Source organism: Passer domesticus, chromosome 1 (genome assembly GCF_036417665.1).
Source record: "Passer domesticus isolate bPasDom1 chromosome 1, bPasDom1.hap1, whole genome shotgun sequence".
Lineage (NCBI taxonomy): Eukaryota > Metazoa > Chordata > Aves > Passeriformes > Passeridae > Passer > Passer domesticus.
The window spans coordinates 158790885-158812678 of NC_087474.1; the positions used below are offsets into that span (position 1 = coordinate 158790885).

The 21794-nt window shown below is 38.9% G+C and overlaps 1 protein-coding gene across 11 annotated transcripts in view; it reads right to left on the bottom strand.

Annotated features, from left to right (window-relative positions):
* Positions 1–230: 230 nt before the first annotated feature.
* TSNARE1 (t-SNARE domain containing 1) overlaps positions 231–21794 on the bottom strand; it is a 448830-nt gene continuing 427266 nt past the window's right edge. For all 11 annotated transcript variants that reach the window (XM_064398977.1, XM_064398966.1, XM_064398995.1 and 8 more), the window contains one exon: positions 231–642. The gene's annotated coding sequence lies outside the window, so the exon portion shown is untranslated. The remainder of the gene's footprint in view (positions 643–21794) is intronic.

The following is a 21794-nucleotide window of genomic DNA, read 5'->3' on the forward strand; positions in this document are numbered from 1 at the left end:
AGTGACATTTCTCATGAATAAATATGGTGTTCTGTGCATACAGTTGGATCAAATAAGCATCTAATTGATGTGTTGTAAACGGCACATGAAATTGTGGAAGTGCTTAGCTCAGATCCAGCAGAGCAAATTCTAAAGCAGCAGTGCACAGCAGGGGAATCTGAGCTAAATTAATTTTTAAACATAGAAAAACAGTAACAAAAAAAAAAAAAAAAAAGAACCAGACAAACATCTTGACTTTCACAGTTTTAAATGAGCAGAATTGGAGATCAAGAGCATGTTAAAAACACAAACAATAGAGATGAATTAACAGCTACTTATCTTACAGCACATTGTATAGCAAATGTGGAGGCAAAGAAATAGAATTTCTATTCTAGAAATAGAATAGAATTCCAAGAAATAGATACAGGGGGCATAATTAAAATCTGTAACATAAGGTAAAGTATGCCTAAGGGGGGGGAATAGGCAAAATTATTCACAATGATACCGACATACAGTATAAAACTTAGCTTTTCTTTCATACAATTAGTGCTTGTTGGTTACAGCAGGTTTAATATGACGTGATCAGAAATGCAGACATGGACGTGGGGCCTGAATGTGCAGTGCCTTGAGAATCCATTCCACTTCCCAGGGTGACCACAGGCTCTGCAAAACCAAGAACAGCTGGTGAGTATTAACAGGATTCCCAGTTTCTGGTGCAGGGCTGTCGCTGATGGAAGGGTGGCTGCTCCCAGAAGGCACAGACAACAACAAAGCAGATCAAGCTCAGGAAAGTGTATTTTCACTGATTCCAGGCTAAGGAAATTGTGGAAGCGGAAGGGATGAGAAGACTGGGACATATTACCCACAAAGGCTGTGGACTCCTCGTCCCTGGAGATGTTCAAAACTAGGTTGGAAGGGGCTGTGAATAATCAGGTCTAGGGGAAGATTCCCTGCCCATTGCAGAGAGGTTGGCATGAGATCTTTAAGGTCCCTTCCAACCCAAACTTTTTGATGGCTCTGTGGTTCTATGACTGAGAATACAGAAAAAAAAACCAAACAAACAAAAAAATTCATTAAGAAAATACAGCATTTAATCTGCTGTAGCAAGGAAAAAAGTAATTTGTGTGTTCTCTTCAATGCCAGCAATTCCCATACCTGGAGAAAAATGCATGTAGTTTTAAAAATATAGTTTTCTGCAAAATGGACAAAGAATAAAAGAAAGAACATGGCACTGGTTCACTTTACTGGAGAGAATATAGCTGAGAAATTGTATTGTTTCCCATTTTTCCATGCTGTGAAAAAATGAAAACCTTAGGCACTTCCTCTGACTAGGAACAACTCATTATAACTCATAGATGTCTAATTAGAGATCAAAACCATGTAGATCGAAACCATAAAATGTTTACACTATTCATGTAGACAAGTTAATTGAAATTAAAAAAAGGAACGTTTTGATCAAAGAGTCTTTTTTCTCTCCAATTACTGTAAAAGAAACTTCTTAAGAACAACATCTGCAGCAGGACAGCACCTACAAGATCAGTACTTTGCACTTCTGAGGTTGCACAGATTGTATTTTTTCACTCACCACCTATGAAACAGCCCTGAGTGTTTGTAAGAAGCATCACTATGAAATATATCAGCAGGCTTTTGTAGTGTTTGTGTTTATTCTACCTCCACTTCCTCAGCTACTGTGTTTGTGTACACAGGCAGTCTAGGAAAATCTACTTAAACTTGTTATCCAGGGTGAGGAAAGGAATGAAAAACTGGTCTGTCATTATTATTACTGAAGACATAACTGATGACAACTTCTTTTCTTTTTTTCTAGCTGTTTTTAATACAGGTGAAAGCCTCAGAAACACTGTTTTAATTATGCTTTACTTCAAACCAACAAGGTGTTAAAATAGACCACGATCAGACACAAAGCAGCCAAATACAGACACAAACATATTTAATTAATGCTAATTTTTAAACTGCTCATTATAAGATTGCTCAGATAATATTTTTGAAGCCAGATGTCCATTATGTGCTGTTGCAGATACAAAGCAGAGATGAGGGTTCCTGCCTCAAAGAGGCAATAGAAACACTCTAATGGGAAGGGTATCCTTCTGAAGATGACATTCATCCCAGCTAATTCAAGGTCTAAGCACCTCCATCTGAGTAGAATGACTCCCAGGCTCCAGGCTCTTATTACAGTAATTACAAATCTAATCAATACAGCCAAAGATTTTTAGGGTTTTTAGGGTGGGGATCATTTGAATAAAGTAATCAACTCTGTACTGACCTAAATTTCACTGGCTGGTATTGACTCACATTAACTGCAAAGGGATCTTCAGGATGACTTTCCCAGATGCAGAAAGGTTCACTGTTGACATCTAAATTTAGCTGCATAAATTCAGCAGCCAAAGTCCTTTTAATGCCACAAGAGGAGTTGCTCAAGTCACTCACACAAGAAAAAAGCTCTGGAAAGGGGATGGACACCACTAATCATTTAACCTTTCCTTCCACTTGGGAACTATTCTCACTTTTCTGTTTTATTTAATATTTCCCAGCACTTTTTAAAGAGGAAAGGCTCTAAGGTGAACCTTGAAGGTCTCTTCCAACCCAAACCATTTTATGGCATTATAGAATTCTACCCTATTTCTAGTCAACAATCATCACCTGTTCAAGTTACAGAATCACAGAAATTCACAAAAATTCTGGAGATGAAGCAGAGTGATCTGGGCTGTGTCCAGTTGGATTTTGAATAGCTCCAAAGCTGGAGGCTCCATAACTCTCAGCAATCCATTTCCCCGTTTGGTCAATCTTATATTTAAAAAAAAAAAAGTGTTTTCATATATGTTTCAAACAAAATTTTCATATTTTTCAGGTTGTGATCACTGCCTTTTGACCTGTCAGTAGAAACCACTGAGAAAAGCCTGCTTCTACCTTCTTTATCCCCCTGCCTCAGGTACTTATAGATGGGAAAAGTCCACCAGAGCCTTCCCTTCCCTAAGCTGCAGTCCCAGCTCTCTCAGCCTCACCTCAAATGTCAGAGAGCTCCTGTGCAGACACACACATGCCTGTGTCCAGGAGAAAAAGAGCACAGATCCTCTGGAGTTTGAACAGAATTCTCCAAGCACTGGGATGAAGAGCACCATGGGTTGGACATGAAATCAAACCCTATGTCCAGCAAAGGCCATTGCTCTTAGCAGGCTCTGCAGCTGCTGGGGATTCTGAATTTTGATTTGCAGGCAGGGAAAACATTTATTTAAATTTAAATATTTAAAATGCAAAATTCATTTGAATGAGAAATAGGTAATCTTCAGGCTTGGAGTGCAGCAAGAGAGATTCTCCACACACAAACTGGCTAAAATATATTCTGGGCCAAAAACCCAACAGACTTCATATACCTTTCAGGTTTGCTTGAGGATAAAAATGAATTTAAGTTACTGAGAGAGAGTTTGAGTTCTGTCATACTCTTAGATTTGATTAAAGATTTTTTTTGCTTTTTGGGTAGTAACAATTATGCTGCATTTAGCAGTGCTACTCATGGACCGTACAGTCTTATATTAATTGCTATACAAATGGAGAACTAAATAACAATCTTTAGAAAGAAATAAATTAAAATGATGCTGGAATATATCCTAGGTTTTCTTTAATGTCTTGGGAGCTTTATTAGAATACATGTGTCTGACTTGAGGCTCTGTCTGTCCATACTTCTGTGAGTTATTTCTATTATTTCCATAATCATTAAAAGGAAACATATTTTCTTGATTTTTTTTTTTCATGCATAAAGAGAGAGGGCAAATAAAAAAGGACTCTGCTGCTATCAGGGTGCTAAAATTATGCTTTTATGAAAGCTGACAGATCACTGAGAACTGTAAAAACAGACCATAAAGAGCTGCTCCAGCCATGTGGTAGCTCTGAGCTGCAACAGGAACCTGAGGTAAGGATCCATCCTCCAGCCCTCCTTAGCTCAGAGAATCTTTCCCCTCTTTGAGGTTTACAGTATAGACTCTGCTGTTTATTTAGTCTGGGCTGTTCTGCCTATGAATTAAAGAGGTGGTCCCATGGGAAGATAAATTATCCAGAGTAATAAATAACAATTTGTCCCTACCTGCTGTTGTTCCAAATCAAGTGAGATCTCTGTCTGGGCAAATATGAGGATGCATATCACACCGTGTAAATAAGCTGTGATAATACAACCTTTGACATTTGCAAATTTACATGGATTTAAGACTTTCTCATAGATACAAATCCCAATGAATTTTTCTGTTGGAGAAGGCTCATCGAGATAAATCACAGTCCATTATTAATAGTAGATGACCATTATATATACAGATATTTTGGGTGGTTGAATCCTTCTTTAAAACTGTGAAACAATGACAATCATTAGAAGCTGACTGAGATGATTGAAGGTGACCCACGAAATTACCAAGTGGAATTCTGCCTCAGTGAAAGGGCAGAGATGATCCAAATCTCATTAAAGTCCTTGCAAACACTCTCACTGACTTCACCCAACCTTGCATCAGGCCCATAGGAAAGGTCTTGCAGCTGCTCTGCAAAGTCATGGAATGAACAGATGGATTTTGGTGGTGAGCACTGAAAACATGGACATGAAAACAGCTCTTCAGAGTTATTTAAAGGTCCTTCCCAACCTGTCAAACTCAGGCAGGGAGGGAGTCTGTGCCCATGCTGGACCCTCAGCACAGGTGTCTTGAGTTGCAGCCCACAGAGGCTCTTGACTTGATCTTGCCATTTTTTGTTTAATTTAGTTTTGTTTTCTCTTATTTTGATTTTTATTTAATTTGTTTTTATTTATTTTTAGTGTTCTGGTGAACCTGTTTCCAAGGCACTACTGACTTTTAATATTTTCAAACTGAAACCTTCCCATATGCAAATTTACACTAATTAAATCCATGTCACAACACACTTTATCTGCTTTCCTCTGAAACTGCTGCATACTTTATAGTTTCAGATGTACATTGCAAAGCAGCTTCCAAATATCACAGAGCTGGAATCCTGTGACATCATCTCATTCATGATGTGAATGTAGAACCTAAATTAATCTGTGAGGCTGATATTGGAGACAGCATCTTATAACACAAGGATCTAAATTTTCTATTTCTGAAACCCCTGAGAGTATTAAAGGGAAAGCAGAAAATCTATGGTTGTTTACATTTTTCTGGCTCTAGTTCCTTGTAGCTGCTAATATTCTGATTTTCATTTCCTGACAATAAAATACAGTAAATATACTTTGCTTCTGTGTTTAGGATTCAACAGATTGCCAGCTTTGAACATCAACATCACATTTATCCTAAGTCAGATAACCTTTCTCTGCAGTTGGGGTGCAATTCATGGCTTAACTCGTTTGAAATTAATCTCCTCCATCTGTGGTGGCAGGGAATGGCCTCTGAAAACCCTTTCTGATCACTTTGATGAAGGTTTCAAAATGGGCCTGATATAACAGCTTTTCTTTATACATAAATTTTAATGATGTGTTTTCAGGATAAAAAATAAAAAAATAAAAGGCAAGGAAAGGAAGAAAAAAGGTCACAATACTAAGAAAACCTGTGGTGTTTCCTGCCTCTTTGAAGCTGAAGTTAATCAGATAGCAGATTAGTCTGAGAATTACATTTCTGACATTGTAAACCTTCCAGGCCTTTAGCTGGGTCTGTTTTCAAGTGTAGTACATGATGATGAGATTTTGCCTTCAGTAAAGACTGTTGTTTCATCAGTTAAGGTTCATCTCTTTAAAGAATCCTTCCCACTAATTTTCTAGGGAAGCAAATGATGTCCACTTTTCATTGCAGAATTTCTTCAGTGCACGACTGCCCACAGCAGGAAAGCTGCTGTTCTTATTTAGCCACTCTGGTCATTTCTGCTTATACTGGAGTTCTAACAGTAACTTCTTAAAATAGGACAGACCTAATAAACCAAGAGTCTTCTGTCAGAAAAAAAATGAGATGGCAGGGTGATGATATACCCCGTGCAATATGGCTTAATATTCACTTACACTTTTATTTCCCCTGTGCTTTCTCTTAATTGCATCAATGGTTCCCAGAAGCCACCTTTGATTCAACTTTACTGAAATAATTTCTTTTGCTTTTTAGAAAGATGGTCCAGTGGAAATCTAGGTCCTTTGGAAGTCTAGAGTATTTTTGGCCCTGATGTGAAGTTCTTCAAATTTGGCAGCTGCAGATTGTTGTTAAAAATAGAAGTTTTAGATAAAGATATTAATGCAAGTGCATGGGTACCAGTCAGGGACCACCACGAGAGCATAGGTGTGTTTTGTGGACAGTATGGGTTAACCCTAAAACAAAACTAAAACAAGGAATTAGAGGATACTGGGAACAAAACAAAAGAAAATCCAGCAAAAAATCCCAAGCCCACGGTCCAGGCATTGTTTGGAGATCCAAGAAGGGTGTTGTCTATCCAAGTCAGTTCCTTGGGATTCACTACACTGAAAGAAATCCCAAGTCTTTTCTATCTTCATGTTTAGTCATGTGCCCAGTAAGAATTTACCCTTGTGCATTTCAGTCTGACCCCTAAAGATGTGTCTTAGCAGTGCACAGTACATGGCAAAGCTTTTAAGAAACGTGCAGCTGGTACTCATATAAACATGGAAAAAAGGTTTGCAGCAGCTCAGAATTTGCACCTGGGAGGCAAAGCTGCAGAAGATGACATAATAATGGCAAGAGTTACAAAGGGTGATATCACATTTCAGAAGTGAATATTGCTAGCTGAACTTCGGGGATCATGAGAAAATTCATTTCACAAAGGTGGAATGTCCAGAGCCTGGGAGGTGACACATAATGAATTAGAGTAATTTTGCCCAACCTGTTAAAAACAAATGCTGTTATAGAAGTAGCAGGGCCATTTGCATAAAGATTTTTAAATTACCTGGTGTTGAATATGTGAAACATCGGGTAATGACATTGCAAACTCAGCTCTGATTAAATGGCAAGTGAAGAGCGAATCTCAGCAGCATTGTCTTATCACATTAAAACAAGGGGAAAATCTATTTATGAGTGAGCTGACCTCATTTTTTTCTCTCATAGCCTGCTGTGCGTGGCAGAGTTTGGTATGATTGAAAAGTCATTGCATAGTTCTTTAACACGACAATGTTTAATCCAAGAAAAAGTTCCTTTTCAACACACAGCAACTTTTTTTTTTGAGTGATACAGTTGAGATAAACCTTGAATGTATTTTTTGAGGTTTAAAATTTGGGTTCTAACAAGTTCTCCCAAAAAGTTCTGACAGGAAACCTCAGGAGCTACCTGAAGCACAAACTTCATCCCTGTACTATAGCAAGTCAGGAAAGAGAAAGAATCAAACCCACTTAATAATAAGGTCTTACCTCTTCTCAAGGTCACAAGACACAGAAATGTGTACTGATTTTCTCTTAATATTACTTTTCTTGTAGAAGTATTGTCATCCTGTTTAGCCTGGAGGAAAAGGAGGCTGAGGGGTGACCTTATTGCTTTCTACACCTGAAAGGAAGTAATAGTGAGGTGGTGCCAGTCTCTTCTCCCAGGTAACAAAAGACAGGAGAAGAGGAAATGCTCTCGAGTTGTCCCAGAAAAGATTTAGAGTTGATATCAAGACGATTTTTGTCATGGAAATGGTTGTAAAGCAATGGAGCAGGCTGCCCATGGAAGTGGTAAAGTCACCATCCCTGGAAGTGGGAAAAACAGTGTGGAAATGCACCCGAGGACTTGGTTCAGTGGTGAACTTGGTGGTGGGGGTAGGAGGACAGCTGAACTCAATGACCTTAGAGGTCTTTTGCAACCTCAACAATTCTATGATTCTACTTCTCAAAAAAAAAAACTCCCTTGCAATTTGGGATTTCCTTCACAACGTCCCCATAACAAACTAAATAAATTCATCTGGAATCATGTTTTTCTGAGGGCTGAAACTCAGAAGGGTGAGGCTCGAGTTACACAGGATGGCTATGACTTTATTTTGTTGCCTTGACAAGAAGGTTGAAATTTCTGGCAATGTGTGCTCTAAATCTAAGTGACTGAATGACCAAAAAAATACCATTGGCTGTTCTTCATCCATGGGTTCACTTTACAATTTGAGCTGCAGTAACTTTGCTCAGCTGCAAGATGGTTCTGTGAAAGAGGTCACATCCCTCCTGGTCTGAGTAGCCACTGCCTTTCCTTAGCAGGACAGAGCTCCCTGACTCACATTTGGCAGCTCCTGCAGTGTGGAGGGAGGAAGGAGAGAGAAAAGCAGCTTCATGAATATGTGGAATTATTCTGGGAAGCACTCAGGATAATGTAAAAACGAGAGGCATAAAACACTGGCCAGCTGAGACACTAAGAGAGATTAGATAGCAGACCTGGCAACTCATCCATGTGCACCAGTGTGGCAAATCTTGTGGTTTTTTTGGGAACAAGCAGAGTTACTGGCATTTGAGTTTCATCTTGGATTAAGTATCAGGAGGAAAAATGCTGACTTATGTTAAAATGTGTCTGGTTGCAGGACAGATTCAAGGAGATGGATGCTTAAGCACTGGAGTACACAGCCAAGGCTGCCAAGGATGCAAATCTCTCAGTGCCCATCCAGTGCCTCGTTACTGTTCCACCATCCCTGAGAACCTGCCATGGGGAAATACCAGGCTTTCACCTTGCAGCTGCTTTTAACTACAGAGCGAGCAAATCACAGCTGTAAAAGGTGGCAGAACCCCTTAAATTCTCATTCACGTGTTACTGGAAATAAACCTTAAAAAAGCCCACAGAAGACACACAAAATGGTTGGCATTAAACTATTCCAGCTAAGGGAGCAGGAACTGTATGCTCCAGTTCTGCTGAAAGGGAGCTGGTGGCAGAATAATGTGGTTTGTGCAGAACTAGGGAAAATGAGAGTTGAAAATGTTCCCAATCAGGAAAAAAAACCACACTTGTATAGCAAGAGTTGCTGTCTCATGCACTGATGGGTGTTTTCAGAGCAGCAGCAATGCATATTTAAACACAAGAAGTACCTTCCTCAGATAATTTTTTTAAAGACTATTTAACTATGAAGGAAACAAAACTGGTTTTAGTCAATGAGGACAGAGATGGAATGGACAAAACTCTTAACACTGGAAATAGAACTGCAACTTATAATGTTTTCATTAAGAACAGCACTGGAAATAAATTGCTGCATAGAGAGCTAATTAAAAAAGAACTAATAAATTCTATAGATGTAAATATAATGCATTTTTTTCATCCATCTGGGCTCTAGATGTTGTTAACTCTGGGTGATGCTGGTTTTACACACATATGCTGGTGTTATTCCTACAGATGGTACCAGGGCTGAGGCATAGGATGCAAGGAAGCTTCACATGTTTGCTTTGCTTACACTCTACAGTCAGTACTGGATTCATGCAAACCCTAATCCCATCAGAAAAGAGATATTTTAGTAGACACCAGGGAGACTAATGCAGTTGATCCCTGCTTATGGCAGGAAAACGCACATATGTCAGGGATTTCACTCTGATATTTGTAGATAACCTTGATAAATCTTTTGGACACCTCCTCATTTGGACCTTAGTGGGCTGTTCACAAATAAGGGTGAAAATAGCTGAGTTGACTTTCCTTTTGATCTCTTCCACCATTCTTCCAGTGTAGGTGGGTGAAATATCCTGCCTAGTGGATGTTTATTCCCTTTTCTACTGTTCCAGATTAGTCAATATGGAATATTATGGATGAGATTCCTTGCATTCAAATTCAAATGTTCCAGATCAACACAAATCACTCTCTTTTCTCTGTACAGAGGAGAGAGGACAGTCTGGCTCATGTTTAACAAATCTATTCAATAGCTAAAGAAAAAAATATATAAGCATTAGCCTGAAAGGGAACATCAAGTGACAAGTTCAGGATTAGCTGTCTAAACTTCAGTGACAGTAATCTCATATTTCTTTTTTAAAAATATTCTAATTCTGAAATTAATATTTCTTTACTGCCTTATTCTGTTCACAGGTTTTTATGGTTTACCTTGTATATTTTTTGTATAAATAAATTTTCAGTAACCAGATAAATGAGTGTTGCAACAACTAGTATCAGAAAGAAGCCTTTATTCATAATGTGCCTTGTGCATTTTCCTTCCTTCCTTCCTTCCTTCCTTCCTTCCTTCCTTCCTTCCTTCCTTCCTTCCTTCCTTCCTTCCTTCCTTCCTTCCTTCCTTCCTTCCTTCCTTCCTTCCTTCCTTCCTTCCTTCCTTCCTTCCTTCCTTCCTTCCTTCCTTCCTTCCTTCCTTCCTTCCTTCCTTCCTTCCTTCCTTCCTTCCTTCCTTCCTTCCTTCCTTCCTTTTTTTTAATCTACACACAAATCTGGATTCCCACTTTCATATGGAATCCAGATTATTTTCTTGGGTAGCATTATTGGAAATAAGCAATAAGTATCAACTCTCATGTTAGATCTTACTGGGACCCATCTAATTAAAGCCTTATAAATTCTTTAGTTACTGCATGGATACAGCTCCCATCTTTTTTTCCTCATAATGTTCTTTGTGCACAGAAAAGCAATCCTATCCTCCATTGTGTAAGTTCTCCTGCCATACTCACCAAAAAATGAATAAAATAAAACCCACAGGTTGAAGGGAAGAATAGAAAAATATTTCAAAGAAATATCTCCGAGTTACTAAGCAAGAAACAGTGTCAGAACTCCCTGAGCAGGAAATAATCAGAAGCTTGGAAAGTCCCAAGGGAATTTTTTATGTACATAATTTGTTATTACTCTTCTTTGAGTTTGGGTACTCTTCCTTGTTCATGGGTACTGTTGGAAACAGTGAAGGGGTAAAATTATTTGTGCTGGCCAGGCTGGGTGTCCTAAAATTTCCAAAATCATCTCTGTCAGATTTATGAGGGTGCTGCATCTATTTAACTCCTCCCTGTTTATTATCACTGCTGGGAAGAGCAGCACTAAAGGGATTATGTAGAGCTCCAGAAGTGTCTCCATTTTCTTTTGGAAAGAAACAGGAGTTTGTTGGGGAGGAAAGATAATCATGAGCAATCACTGACGAGTCAGCTGTACATTATATATTCTGCATCATGCCTCTGGTTCCATTTCTGGGAGCAGAAATGATTAAGATTTTACTTTTTCCTTAGCATGTAGTGCTATAAGGGATTAAGAGAGAAAAGAGGGGAGATGAAGTATTTAAGGGCTCCAGTAGACAGAGAGAAAGCTTTTGGGTATCAAAAAAGCTTTTTTTACAGCTCAAGTCTTTTAGACAAGAGGCAAAGAAACAAAAATAAAAGGATATCTGTTTTAACAGATCTTGTGTACTACAGTGACTGGGGTGCTTAACATAAAAGTGAAAAACTAGGGTAGACAAAATACAAGATAGAAAATTCCAGGGATTTAGTGTGAATCCATAGAATAGAGATGTTTGAATTTTCTTTATATCTCTGTAGTTGTTTAAAAAGCAGAATCATTTTGGTAGTTGATGCACAGCCTTCTCTGTCCAGCACAACCAAGCTCTCCAAGACTTCCCATGGACTTTTTCAGGGGGCACATCATATTCAATAGGTCTGAACAAAAACCTACACCTCACCAAGCAAGTGGAGATCCTCTCCCCTCAGATACCAAACTTTCCTCTTAACAAGAATAACAGTAACACTGAAAAACCAAGCAAACAATCAAACTACAAAATCAAAGGCATAATATTTATTGTTGACCTGCATCTGGCAGCTGGAAGAATCAGAATAAACTCAAAGTACACTTTGTCAACTGTTTTTTTAGATGTTTTTTGCCTTCTCTGCACTGGGTTTCTAGTTTGGAATTCCTTCTTTGGAGGTGGCAGATTCCTGCAGCACCACACCCCAGCCCATCACTGGATGTGACAGCTCAAAGCACACAATCCCTGTCTGTATTTCCCCCTCAATAAAGCTGTAGTGCAGCTGCGCCTGGAAATAAAGAACTCCCTCCTCCTCTGCAGCAGGTGGAGCCCAGAGCACACCCTTGTCTGCAGCAGCAGCGATGAGGTTGGAAAGATTCCTCCACAGGAGGAGGGATCAGACACATTTGGGACACCACTTTGCCTGTTATCCCCAACTCTGAGGGGGAAGGAGAAGTGAATCATTATGAGAAGGAGGGGAACACTCACTGGAACATGTCAGGCTGTGATTTAGACCAGCTTCATCCTTGTTCTTTGGTGAGGAGTAGTAAATATTTTAAGGGGAAACAGCGATGCTACTTAAAAAGCACTTACCTAATTAAACCTCAAGTGCAGGAATCTTTATTCTGCAGAGCTGCACTCTGTGATGCTCAGCACCTCAGGCTATACCTCAGCCATATGGCACTTTAATAGGCACTAGCAGAGGGAGCCCTTTTTATATTTTAACAGATGGGTGCAAGCTACTGGGGTTGGAGCAGAGGGCAGAATGAAAGGAAATGTAAGGGAAGAGAATAAAGAAAAAGTTCAAATAATGAATTCTTATTGAACTCTTCCACTTCTGCTTGAAACAGCTTGAGGTCTTGTTTCTTTCCTAGACAGAGCTTCTTTTGTTTCCAACCCCTTGGACTCAGACTCGCTGATCACAAACCATTTCACAGCAGATTTACCGTGTGAGGCATTGTCCTTGCAGCAGAAATACCACTGCTGATTTCAGTCTGCTGCTCAACAAATACCTGCATGAGTTTAGGAGTAGGATTGAAACTTTTATAGTGTTTCCTCTGCTGTACCTGTGCCCCTGTGTATTGCAGTCTCAACAAGTTTTGGCTGTATCAGAGAATTACTAGAAGGCCTCAGAAGGGAAAGTCAGTGCAGACACGTTGCTGGGGAAACAGGGTAAAGAGATTCCAAGAAAAGAGTCAGAAATAGGAGGCCTATTTGAAAATAACTGATTTATTGAAACATTTAGCTTTCAGATAGGTCCTGATCTTGTGGCTAAGAAGACCAATGGGATCCTGGGATGCATCAGGAAGAGCACTGCCAGCAGACTGAGAGAGGAGATTCTGCCCCTCTGCTCAGCCCTGGTGAGGCACATCTGGAGTGCTCTGTCCAGCTCTGGGCTCCTCAGGACAAGGGAGATATGGAGCTCCTGGAGCAGGTCCAGGAAAGGGTTAAAAAGATGATTCGGGACTGGAGCATTTCTGAAAAGGAAAGGCTGAGGGAGCTGGGGCTGTTCAGCCTTGAGAAGAGACAGCTTAGAGGAGACCTCATCCCTGTGTGTCCCTGTCTGCAGGGAGGGCTCTGAGCAGGGCCCAGGCTCTGCTCTGTGGAGCCCAGCAATGGCACAAGAGGAACGGGCAGGAACTGATCCCACAAAGTTCCACCTGAACGTGAGGCAGAACTTCTTCCCTGTGCAGTGACCAAGCCCTGAACAGATTGCCCAGACAGGGTGTGGGGTCTCCCTCCCTGCAGATATTCCAGAACCCTCAGCACACAATCCTGTGCCCTGTGCTCTGGGATGGCCCTGCTGGAGCAGGGAGGTGGCACCAGGTGACCCCACTGTGCTCCCTTCCACCTTGGCCCATTCTGTGATTCCGTGTGATCTGGTAAGATTGTGGTTTTTAACTGCAGCAATTGCATTCAGCAAATAAGGCTATCAGCCAAAGTGACCACAGGGCTAAAGGATGATAATTCCATTTCCACTGAGGTTGTTACATGGGTTAATATTTGCCAAATCTGTTTGGATGGCTGCCAGTTCACAGCTTTGTTGCCTCACCCAAAACATTGTGTGCTGCCTGTCTCACCTTCCTGTCTTTCCTTGACTGTACTTCCATAAATACCATTCCTTCCATCCCATGCATTTGTTTCCCACTTCATGAGGTAAGTTTAATTTGTCCCAAAAGGCCTGTAGCAAGTTTTTACCCTCTGGGGGTTGATAGGGACCCCATTCTAGGGAGCTCTGATGTAGAATGGCTGCATCATCCAATGTGGCACTGCAGATAATTCTGCCTGCTGATATTCCTGCACCAATTTCGGGACTGCATCCCCCAGGGTAAAGCACCTGCAAGCAGCTCAGTTATCCTTCTGCAAGGGTACACAACATGCAAAGTATTTAATGTGTGCTCTTGATAAAACAGTCTGTGTGTTACCTTCTTCTACAAAAACTGTGAATCCATTAAATGTATTAAATATTTATTTAATCAGTGATTTTCCTCTATTTGTTCTATCTTCCAGTGTCCATTGGTGTACCATAAAAAACAATGTTCTGTGAATGTGTTCTCAGAGCATTAATTCCTTTATTGAGAAAATCTCTTGTTATTTTAATCCTCCATCTGAATTCCTTATTAAGAAAATTATAATTAATGTAGAGTTTTTATTTTCATTATTATTCGTCACTCTGCAATAGCTCAGTATTTTAAAAAGGCAGAACTGGATGTTTCCAACTAAGCAAAGATTTCATATTGGATTTCTACTTAATTTTAACTGCAAGGAATAAAAAATGGAAATGTGTTAAAATGTTTATGTGTATTTCAATTTGTATTTCCCAAATTATCTGTAGATCTATATTTGAATGTCTGTGTGAGAAAATTAGATCTACTCATGGCTGCCACACTGGAAGTTTTTTGATGGGCCTAGCAGGTCATGCCAGTCATGACATTAAATTTTATTCTTAGAACATTATCAATTCTTATATTAAATTTTCCTTTTATTTGACACACTTGAGACTTTTGACTGGAACTACCTGGTTTATATTTTTAGTTTTTTGGTTGTTTTTTTTCTTTTTTTTTTTTTCTTTTTTTTTTTTTTTTTGGTTGGTTGGTGTTTTGTTTTTTTTGTTTTGTTTTGGTTTGGTTTTGGGGTTTTTTGTTTTTTGGTTTTTTGGTTTTTTGCTTCTTCCCAGGCTTTTTTTGGTCAGGTTTAATCCAATAATTGAGAAGTAATTCTCATGGATCAGCTGTACACAGGGGTGGGATATTCTAAGTCCAGCATGGGGTTCATGCAGTCAATCACAGCATTTCAGCAATGCACCCTTTTTTTTTCTTTTCTTTTTTTTTCGGAAGGGGGACCTTTTTTAAAGCTTTTCTAGCTAATCCAAAACAGTGCAAACTGAAAGGAAGAAGCTTTTCCAGCTTGAAAGTGAGAAAACAGCCGTGATGAACCCTCTGTTAGGAAACTGGAGAGGGTTGCACCATCTTTGGGAAGCTGGTTGTAAAACTGCTGCAAAGACACTGGGTCTGGTTCTCACATTAGAAACATTTTATGCTTAATGTAATTCAGTTTATGGCCCCAATGCACTGCAAGAGTGGTGTAAATTGGCATTAAAGTTAATGAGAATTAGGCCTAGGGAGTCTAATATTTGCTTTCTACAGTGTTTGAAATTACTTCTGTTGTTTTATAGCAATGTTTAAAAGTCAGCACAGAGATATCATAAATAAAAAACTTGGGTCACATCCATCCATCCATCCATCCATCCATCCATCCATCCATCCATCCATCCATCCATCCATCCAAGAGAAATGCACTGCAACATTTGATACAGAGCCTAAGCCTTGATTTAATTAAAAGTAGGATTAATTTGGCCTTTTAAATGTAGATGTGGATACAGTATTTTCTATAAATCCATGATTTTCAATCATTTAAAACCGTCAACATTTTATTCAAAGGTAAAAGTTTTCATGAGCCTCATTTCACATTTCTTCTGTGAGTAAAAAATGATGCAAGGAAAACAATGATAAATGTAAATAGTGCATCATGAATAAGTTTCAAAATGCTGACAGAAAATATTTGCCCTTGCATGAAAGAAATGCTTTGGGAAAACAGAAATTGAGATTTCCTTTACCTTCAAATGTAATAACCTTTTTAATGACTTGGGAGCCATCTGATTGTTTGTTATGAAACTCACTCTTTCTGCTTATGTAGGGATTTTGTTTATTATTATGGTAGTATTTGTCTTTCTCTATCCGAAATTGGTTGGTGCCCAAAGGAAAGCATTAAAAAAGAATTCACAAATTTCTGATATTTCATCATTTCAGTTATATTTTAGCAAATATTCAGATCTCTGAGGTGCTCTCAGAGCTGTGTTTTGCAGTGGTGTTATAATTCTATGAGGCAGAAATCCAAGAATACAAATGCATTGAGACTGTTCTTTTTAGGAGGCAAAATCTGTATGACTACAAAAAAAAGCAATTGCAATCCATGCAGATACTCTTTGCATTTTCTCACTAAAAATTATATTTTTTTATATATTATATATATATAATATATATTTTTAAATATATATTCTTTACATAAACCTAAGTTCTCTTATTTATGAAAATTTCATAGATATTCATGGTTCATGTCTCTATGGTATAGAAACCCTGTTGAAGAAACAGTTTTTACATAGACTATTTAAATTTGAGATAACTGAAAATGTGAGAAAATATGTCTCATGGGAATCTCTGCAAACCTCATTGACAAAATTATGTGCTTCAGGCTTGAGGTTTCTTCCAGGTAATTAAAAAAGGACACATAGCAATCCCCAATCCAGTAAAGAAAAGATCAAATTCAAAATATCACCTGCAAAATACTTTGAAGTATGGTCCAGAAAACCATACAAAAGGTTTAACATAATCTTTTAACATAAACCAGGAGTATGTGTTTTGGAAACTTGAGGAATTCTGACTCACTACTCACAGAGTTTGAAATCAAAACACACATAAATATATTTTGTAGCTCAGGCTATTTTTTTTTTTTTTTTTGGGGTGGGTAGTCATTACAGAGGATGTCTTAATAAAGGACTTGAGGATGAATGGGGAAATAGATTTCCTTCTCTTTCCCTATGCAGGGAAGAAGGCAGAAATGCCAAGGTACACTTTACTGCCTTGAAAAACAAAGGCTGACAATTAACATTTCTGTTTAGAAGTTGGTGTAATTTTCTCCCCTCCAGTATGCACTAATTAGCTCTGGAAATGCAAAACATGTTTGTGTAATTTTGTGTATTCTCATTTTCTAAACTTTGCAATCAGGAGGACAGAAATTCCTATTAATGCCAATCTTTTTGCTTAATGCTTTTTCTCTTTTGATTCTTATTTGTTTGTTTCCTTGTTTTGTTTTAAAGGACTGCCAGTGAAAGATCTACACTTTGTAGAATCTGTTTCTAGAGGGAATAGAGGAATTTCCAAACTGTATAAAATCACATTTTCTAATGTAAAGGAATAGAGAAAAAAGAACAGTTTGCTGAAACAAATTATCCCTTGAAAAATTCAGAACCACATGGGTTACCCTCAACATCAGCAAAACATTACATTTCAACATAATCATAAAATATTCTAGAAGAAGCCCTAAATCTTCCATCACCAGCACACCCATCTCCTTCTGCCATATGCCATTTCCCTTCTCCTATTTGCATTTAACAGTCTTCTATTGCAGTTCCTTCATATCATATTTGGGGACAAGACCTCAGAATAGACAGCTTGAAAGGAAAACCTCTGTCACAGCCCTGGTGTCACATGCTAGGAGTGCTTTGGGGAGGTGAAGCTCATTTGAAGGTGACAGTTCTGGTTCTGCTACTCTCTCTTGCTTCCTAGCCCTGCTCACACTGTGCCACGAAGCCTTGAACCCTTGCATTTTTTAGCCCATGGACTCTAAATATGAACTATGTTCACAGAATAAGAGAATCAGAATGGTTTGGGTTGGAAGGGACCTTAAAGATCATTTCATTTCACCCCTTGACATGGGCAGACACTTTCCACTATCCCAGGTTGCTCCAAGCTCCATCCAACCTGGCCTTGGACACTTCCAGGGACGGGGCAGCCACAGCTTCTCTGAGCAACCTGTGTCACCCTCTGAGTAAAGAATTGTTTCCCCTATTTAATCCAAACCTACTCTCTCTCAGTTTGAAACCACGTTTTACAAATTATACAAGCCATGTCCAAACATAAAAGAAAACTCACTGGGAAGTTGGGCTCTTGCCTTATCTCTGAGTCCTATCTTGCTACTCTTGTTTTAGGGAGGGGATGGGATGGGATGGGATGGGATGGGATGGGATGGGATGGGATGGGATGGGATGGGATGGGATGGGATGGGATGGGATGGGATGGGATGGGATGGGATGGGATGGGATGGGATGGGATGGGATGGGCAACAAAATGCAGAAGGACCTCATGGAGCCTGAGGTGACAAACTGGAAAGTCCAGGTCTCAAGTGTTATATAGCATGGAGCACTTAGAGTGATCAAAAAGCTTTAGTGATGTTCTGCCAAGAGGTACTGACCCCAAAATTGATTTAGGATCATGGACTATCTCAAGTTGGAAGGGGCCCATATTAAAACTAAACCATCTGACTAAAAGCTTTGTCCACACCTTTCTTGATCTCTGACAGACTTGGTGCCAGGACCACTACCCTGCAGAGTCCAGCAACTGACCTGCCTCTCAGTGAAGAACCTGAAAATGTCTTTTATCCTAATGGAAAACCTTCCAATCCTGTTGGATGAAGATGTGGTGTGACTCGCTGGGTTTCCTTAAAGGCTATAAAGAAATGCAAATTGTGTGGTGCTTTCCTCTTCTTTTCATAAAACATTTGGAAGGCAGCGAGAACAGACAGTCTAATTCTGTTTTAACAGTGGCTTGTTATGTATGAAGTCATTAGGAACAATTAAGTGATAATGCTGAACATTTTAATAATGAAATTAGAAACCTGAGAAAGTACAGGAAATGTATAATGTACATAATTTGGGTCCCAATTCACCCAGTTCTGCTCCTCTACTGCTCTGTGTAATTTCATCACAGCAGACTGTGCTCTCTGTGACCTCCACCTTGACCCAGTGAGCAAGACTTTGGAATTGAACTCTCTTTGTGGGAATAAATAAAAACTCCTTGGATTTTAATATTAAATCCAGTTGGTAATGGGCTGTATTTGGTTTGTGTTCAGAGAATAAAGTCACATTTTTTTCAAAATCACAAAAAAAAAAACAATCAAGAAAAACGAGAGAACAAAAAACATTATTTACATCTTGAAATTAAATTTTTTTGGGATAACTCATTCAAATTCCCTTTGACTATTGAGCCAGTAATCTTGTAAAGATGGGAAAAATATGTCACAAAATTGTTATTTTTTTAATCCCTATTCTGGTAGCTGCAGGTACTGTGATCAGCCTTAGTGGAGCACAGGACAGGGATCTCTGGGTTGTTTTAGACCTTTTAGAGGATGCACACAAATTCAGCTTTTGATTCAAGCTCTGGAAAAAAAGAAGCTTGTTTCTAGTGTCCACAGCTTCACTCAGTCCTTCTGGCACCAAACACCAAACAGCTGCAAAGTTCATTAAAAAACAATATTCTGTCATGAATGGTTACATCAGCACCCAAGCTGAAGGCAGTCAGCAATGGGACTTTTTTAAAAAAATTTTTTCTTTTTTTTTTTTTGTTTTTAAGAACAGCAAAAAAGCAACAACAACAAAAAAAGTCAGAAATTTAGTCAGATGAATATTTCATCGCCCAGTTTACTTCTCCACTTTGAACACAAATTGATGCTTCAGCAGGACTACAAGGCAGGCAGCCACCTACAGAACTTCCCCAGGCAGAATTATATGTACTTTTTGAAGTTAAACAGAAATAAGACAGTGACAATTTTTTCCGTTTTGTTCCCCTAATTGCCAGACAAAGTGCAATTTTCTGTTCTGTTCTATCAACCAGATGCCCTTGTCATCCACCATCGAGCTACAGTAATGGAACTTGACGTCCTCTTTGTTGTTTCTCGCTGCATTTGTGTGACTCACTGCTCAAAATAAAAATGTACTAAGAATACCAAAGGTTGTTGTCATAGAAAAGTTATGAAATTCCTTTCATCTAATTGCTTTCAGCTGGTTGTTTGTTTTTTTTTTTGCAGGGCTGGGGCTTTTGAAGTGGTCTTGATATGCTGTGAGCACTCAGCCATGGGGTTATGTACCAACCAACACGTCAGTTTTCAGCAGAAATCCTGCTAAAGGTAAAGTTTTCCAAGGTACTTTGGCACCTAAAGCAGCAAGTGCAGACCTGAGAAAACTTCCCAAAAATTTGAAAGATTCAGGATTGCTTTTGAATACTTTACTCAGTAGAAAAGCTGTCCAGAAATGAAAAATGGCCACATATTACCCCAGAGCACTACAAATCAGCTGAAGTTGTGGTGCTCACCACTCAAGGCATTGGAGCACCACAAAAGGTTAAAAAGAAAGGAAGGAATTGTACCATTGGTTCTTGAAGCCAGGACACACAGGTGAGTGTCAGTGGGACAAATTCCTGCAATTTGTTAAGAATTGAGAAAGAAAATCAGCATTCCATGACTGCTTTACAGCTCCACATCAGTAAAAACCTCAGACCAACTTTCATTTGCGAGGCCAATCCAAGCCTGAGAGAGAAGTTTCACTTGGAAAGACAACGACATATTAAAAAATGGAATGGAATGGAATGGAATGGAATGGAATAGAATAGAATAGAATAGAATAGAATAGAATAGAATAGAATAGAATAGAATAGAATAGAATAGAATAGAATAGAATAGAATAATTCAATAGGAATGAGCCTATAATGACCATCCAGCCCAAGGGATTTATTTTAAAGTTCAGATCAATTTTCTTTACAAACAAAAAAGTAGATGCACAAAAGTCAAAGCAAGGACAACAAGTACTGAAACAAAACTGAGGGACTGACTCATGGGAAGAAACATTAAAATTTAATGTAGTTAATTTTCCTTAGTGATTTTGGAATATGGTGAGAATTTGCAACAATGGAAAATATAAAATTAGAGCTGGCAGGTCAAACATATAGAATCTAAACCAGAATGAGATGAAGAGATGGTGAGGATGGAATGGCTGATAAGAGGAAAATATTCTCCCAAACAAGAGGAAAAGACTATGAGGTTTATTATGCAAATGCAATGACATGGTAAAGTAGTTAAAAACATGTAAAATAATCATATTTTACCAAAGTTGATTTATAACTCAGACTTGGTCCAGAATTTTATAGAATTATGGAGTAGGAATAAATTGAAAAGCTGTACTCCAAATGACTACAAATCCCACACATAAACTCACATCTGGATTGTGAAAGCCACTGCCCTGTGATGCATTTCAGGTTTTAGTAGAGCAATTCCTAGAGGTGTGGATAATAATGCTATCAAACTTCATCCCAACATTTTTTAAGAAACTGAGAAGATATCACACTTTCACTGTTAATAGTTTTAAACACCTACTTTGGGAATTAGAAATTAGTATGAAAGTACAGTTTGGTCAAGATGAGAGAGTAAGCCTTTTCATCTTGTATTTAAGGTAATCTGCATTTTATTCCAAATATCTGCACCAGAGCTCAGGGATGCTGCTCTCCTGTGATTCCAGCCTAACTCAAGCCAAGGAGGTTATGGGCTGAAGAGTAAGAGCAGAAATAAATCAATAACATTCTAGGAAGAGGGGAGAGGTGAAAGTCCTGAAGTGAGATACATTTATAGCAAAACCAGACAAATTACTTCACCACAGCACCTCAGCCAGACAGGAACCTCTCTCCACAGCATCCCAACTGCACTGAGGCAGCACGATGGCCTTAGAGATCATTTTGCACCTTCAAGTCTTGGGAAGTTTGTATATATTCTTATTGTAAAGGATTGTGTTTCTGCATTCACCCTTACACCTGGCTCTCACAAGAGTTGATGCAGGCCTGAGCGATTCAGAAATTACATAAAATCATTCTCAACCCAGAAAGGGAGTCACAGCACAAGGAAAAGCTACAAATTCAACAATTTTAATGGTCAAAGGAGTTTGAAAAGGCAAAATTCTTAAACCTAGAAATAAAAACCTCTGTCTCAACAGAGGCCAGAAGGATTCTGCCACACTCCTGCTCCCATCACCAATGTACAGTGAGTTGTTAATAAAACTTTGCTTGAGTTAGGGAATTACATAATCAAGCTTTCATCCCAGGGAATTTTGTTGTGTTTTGGGTATCAGATGG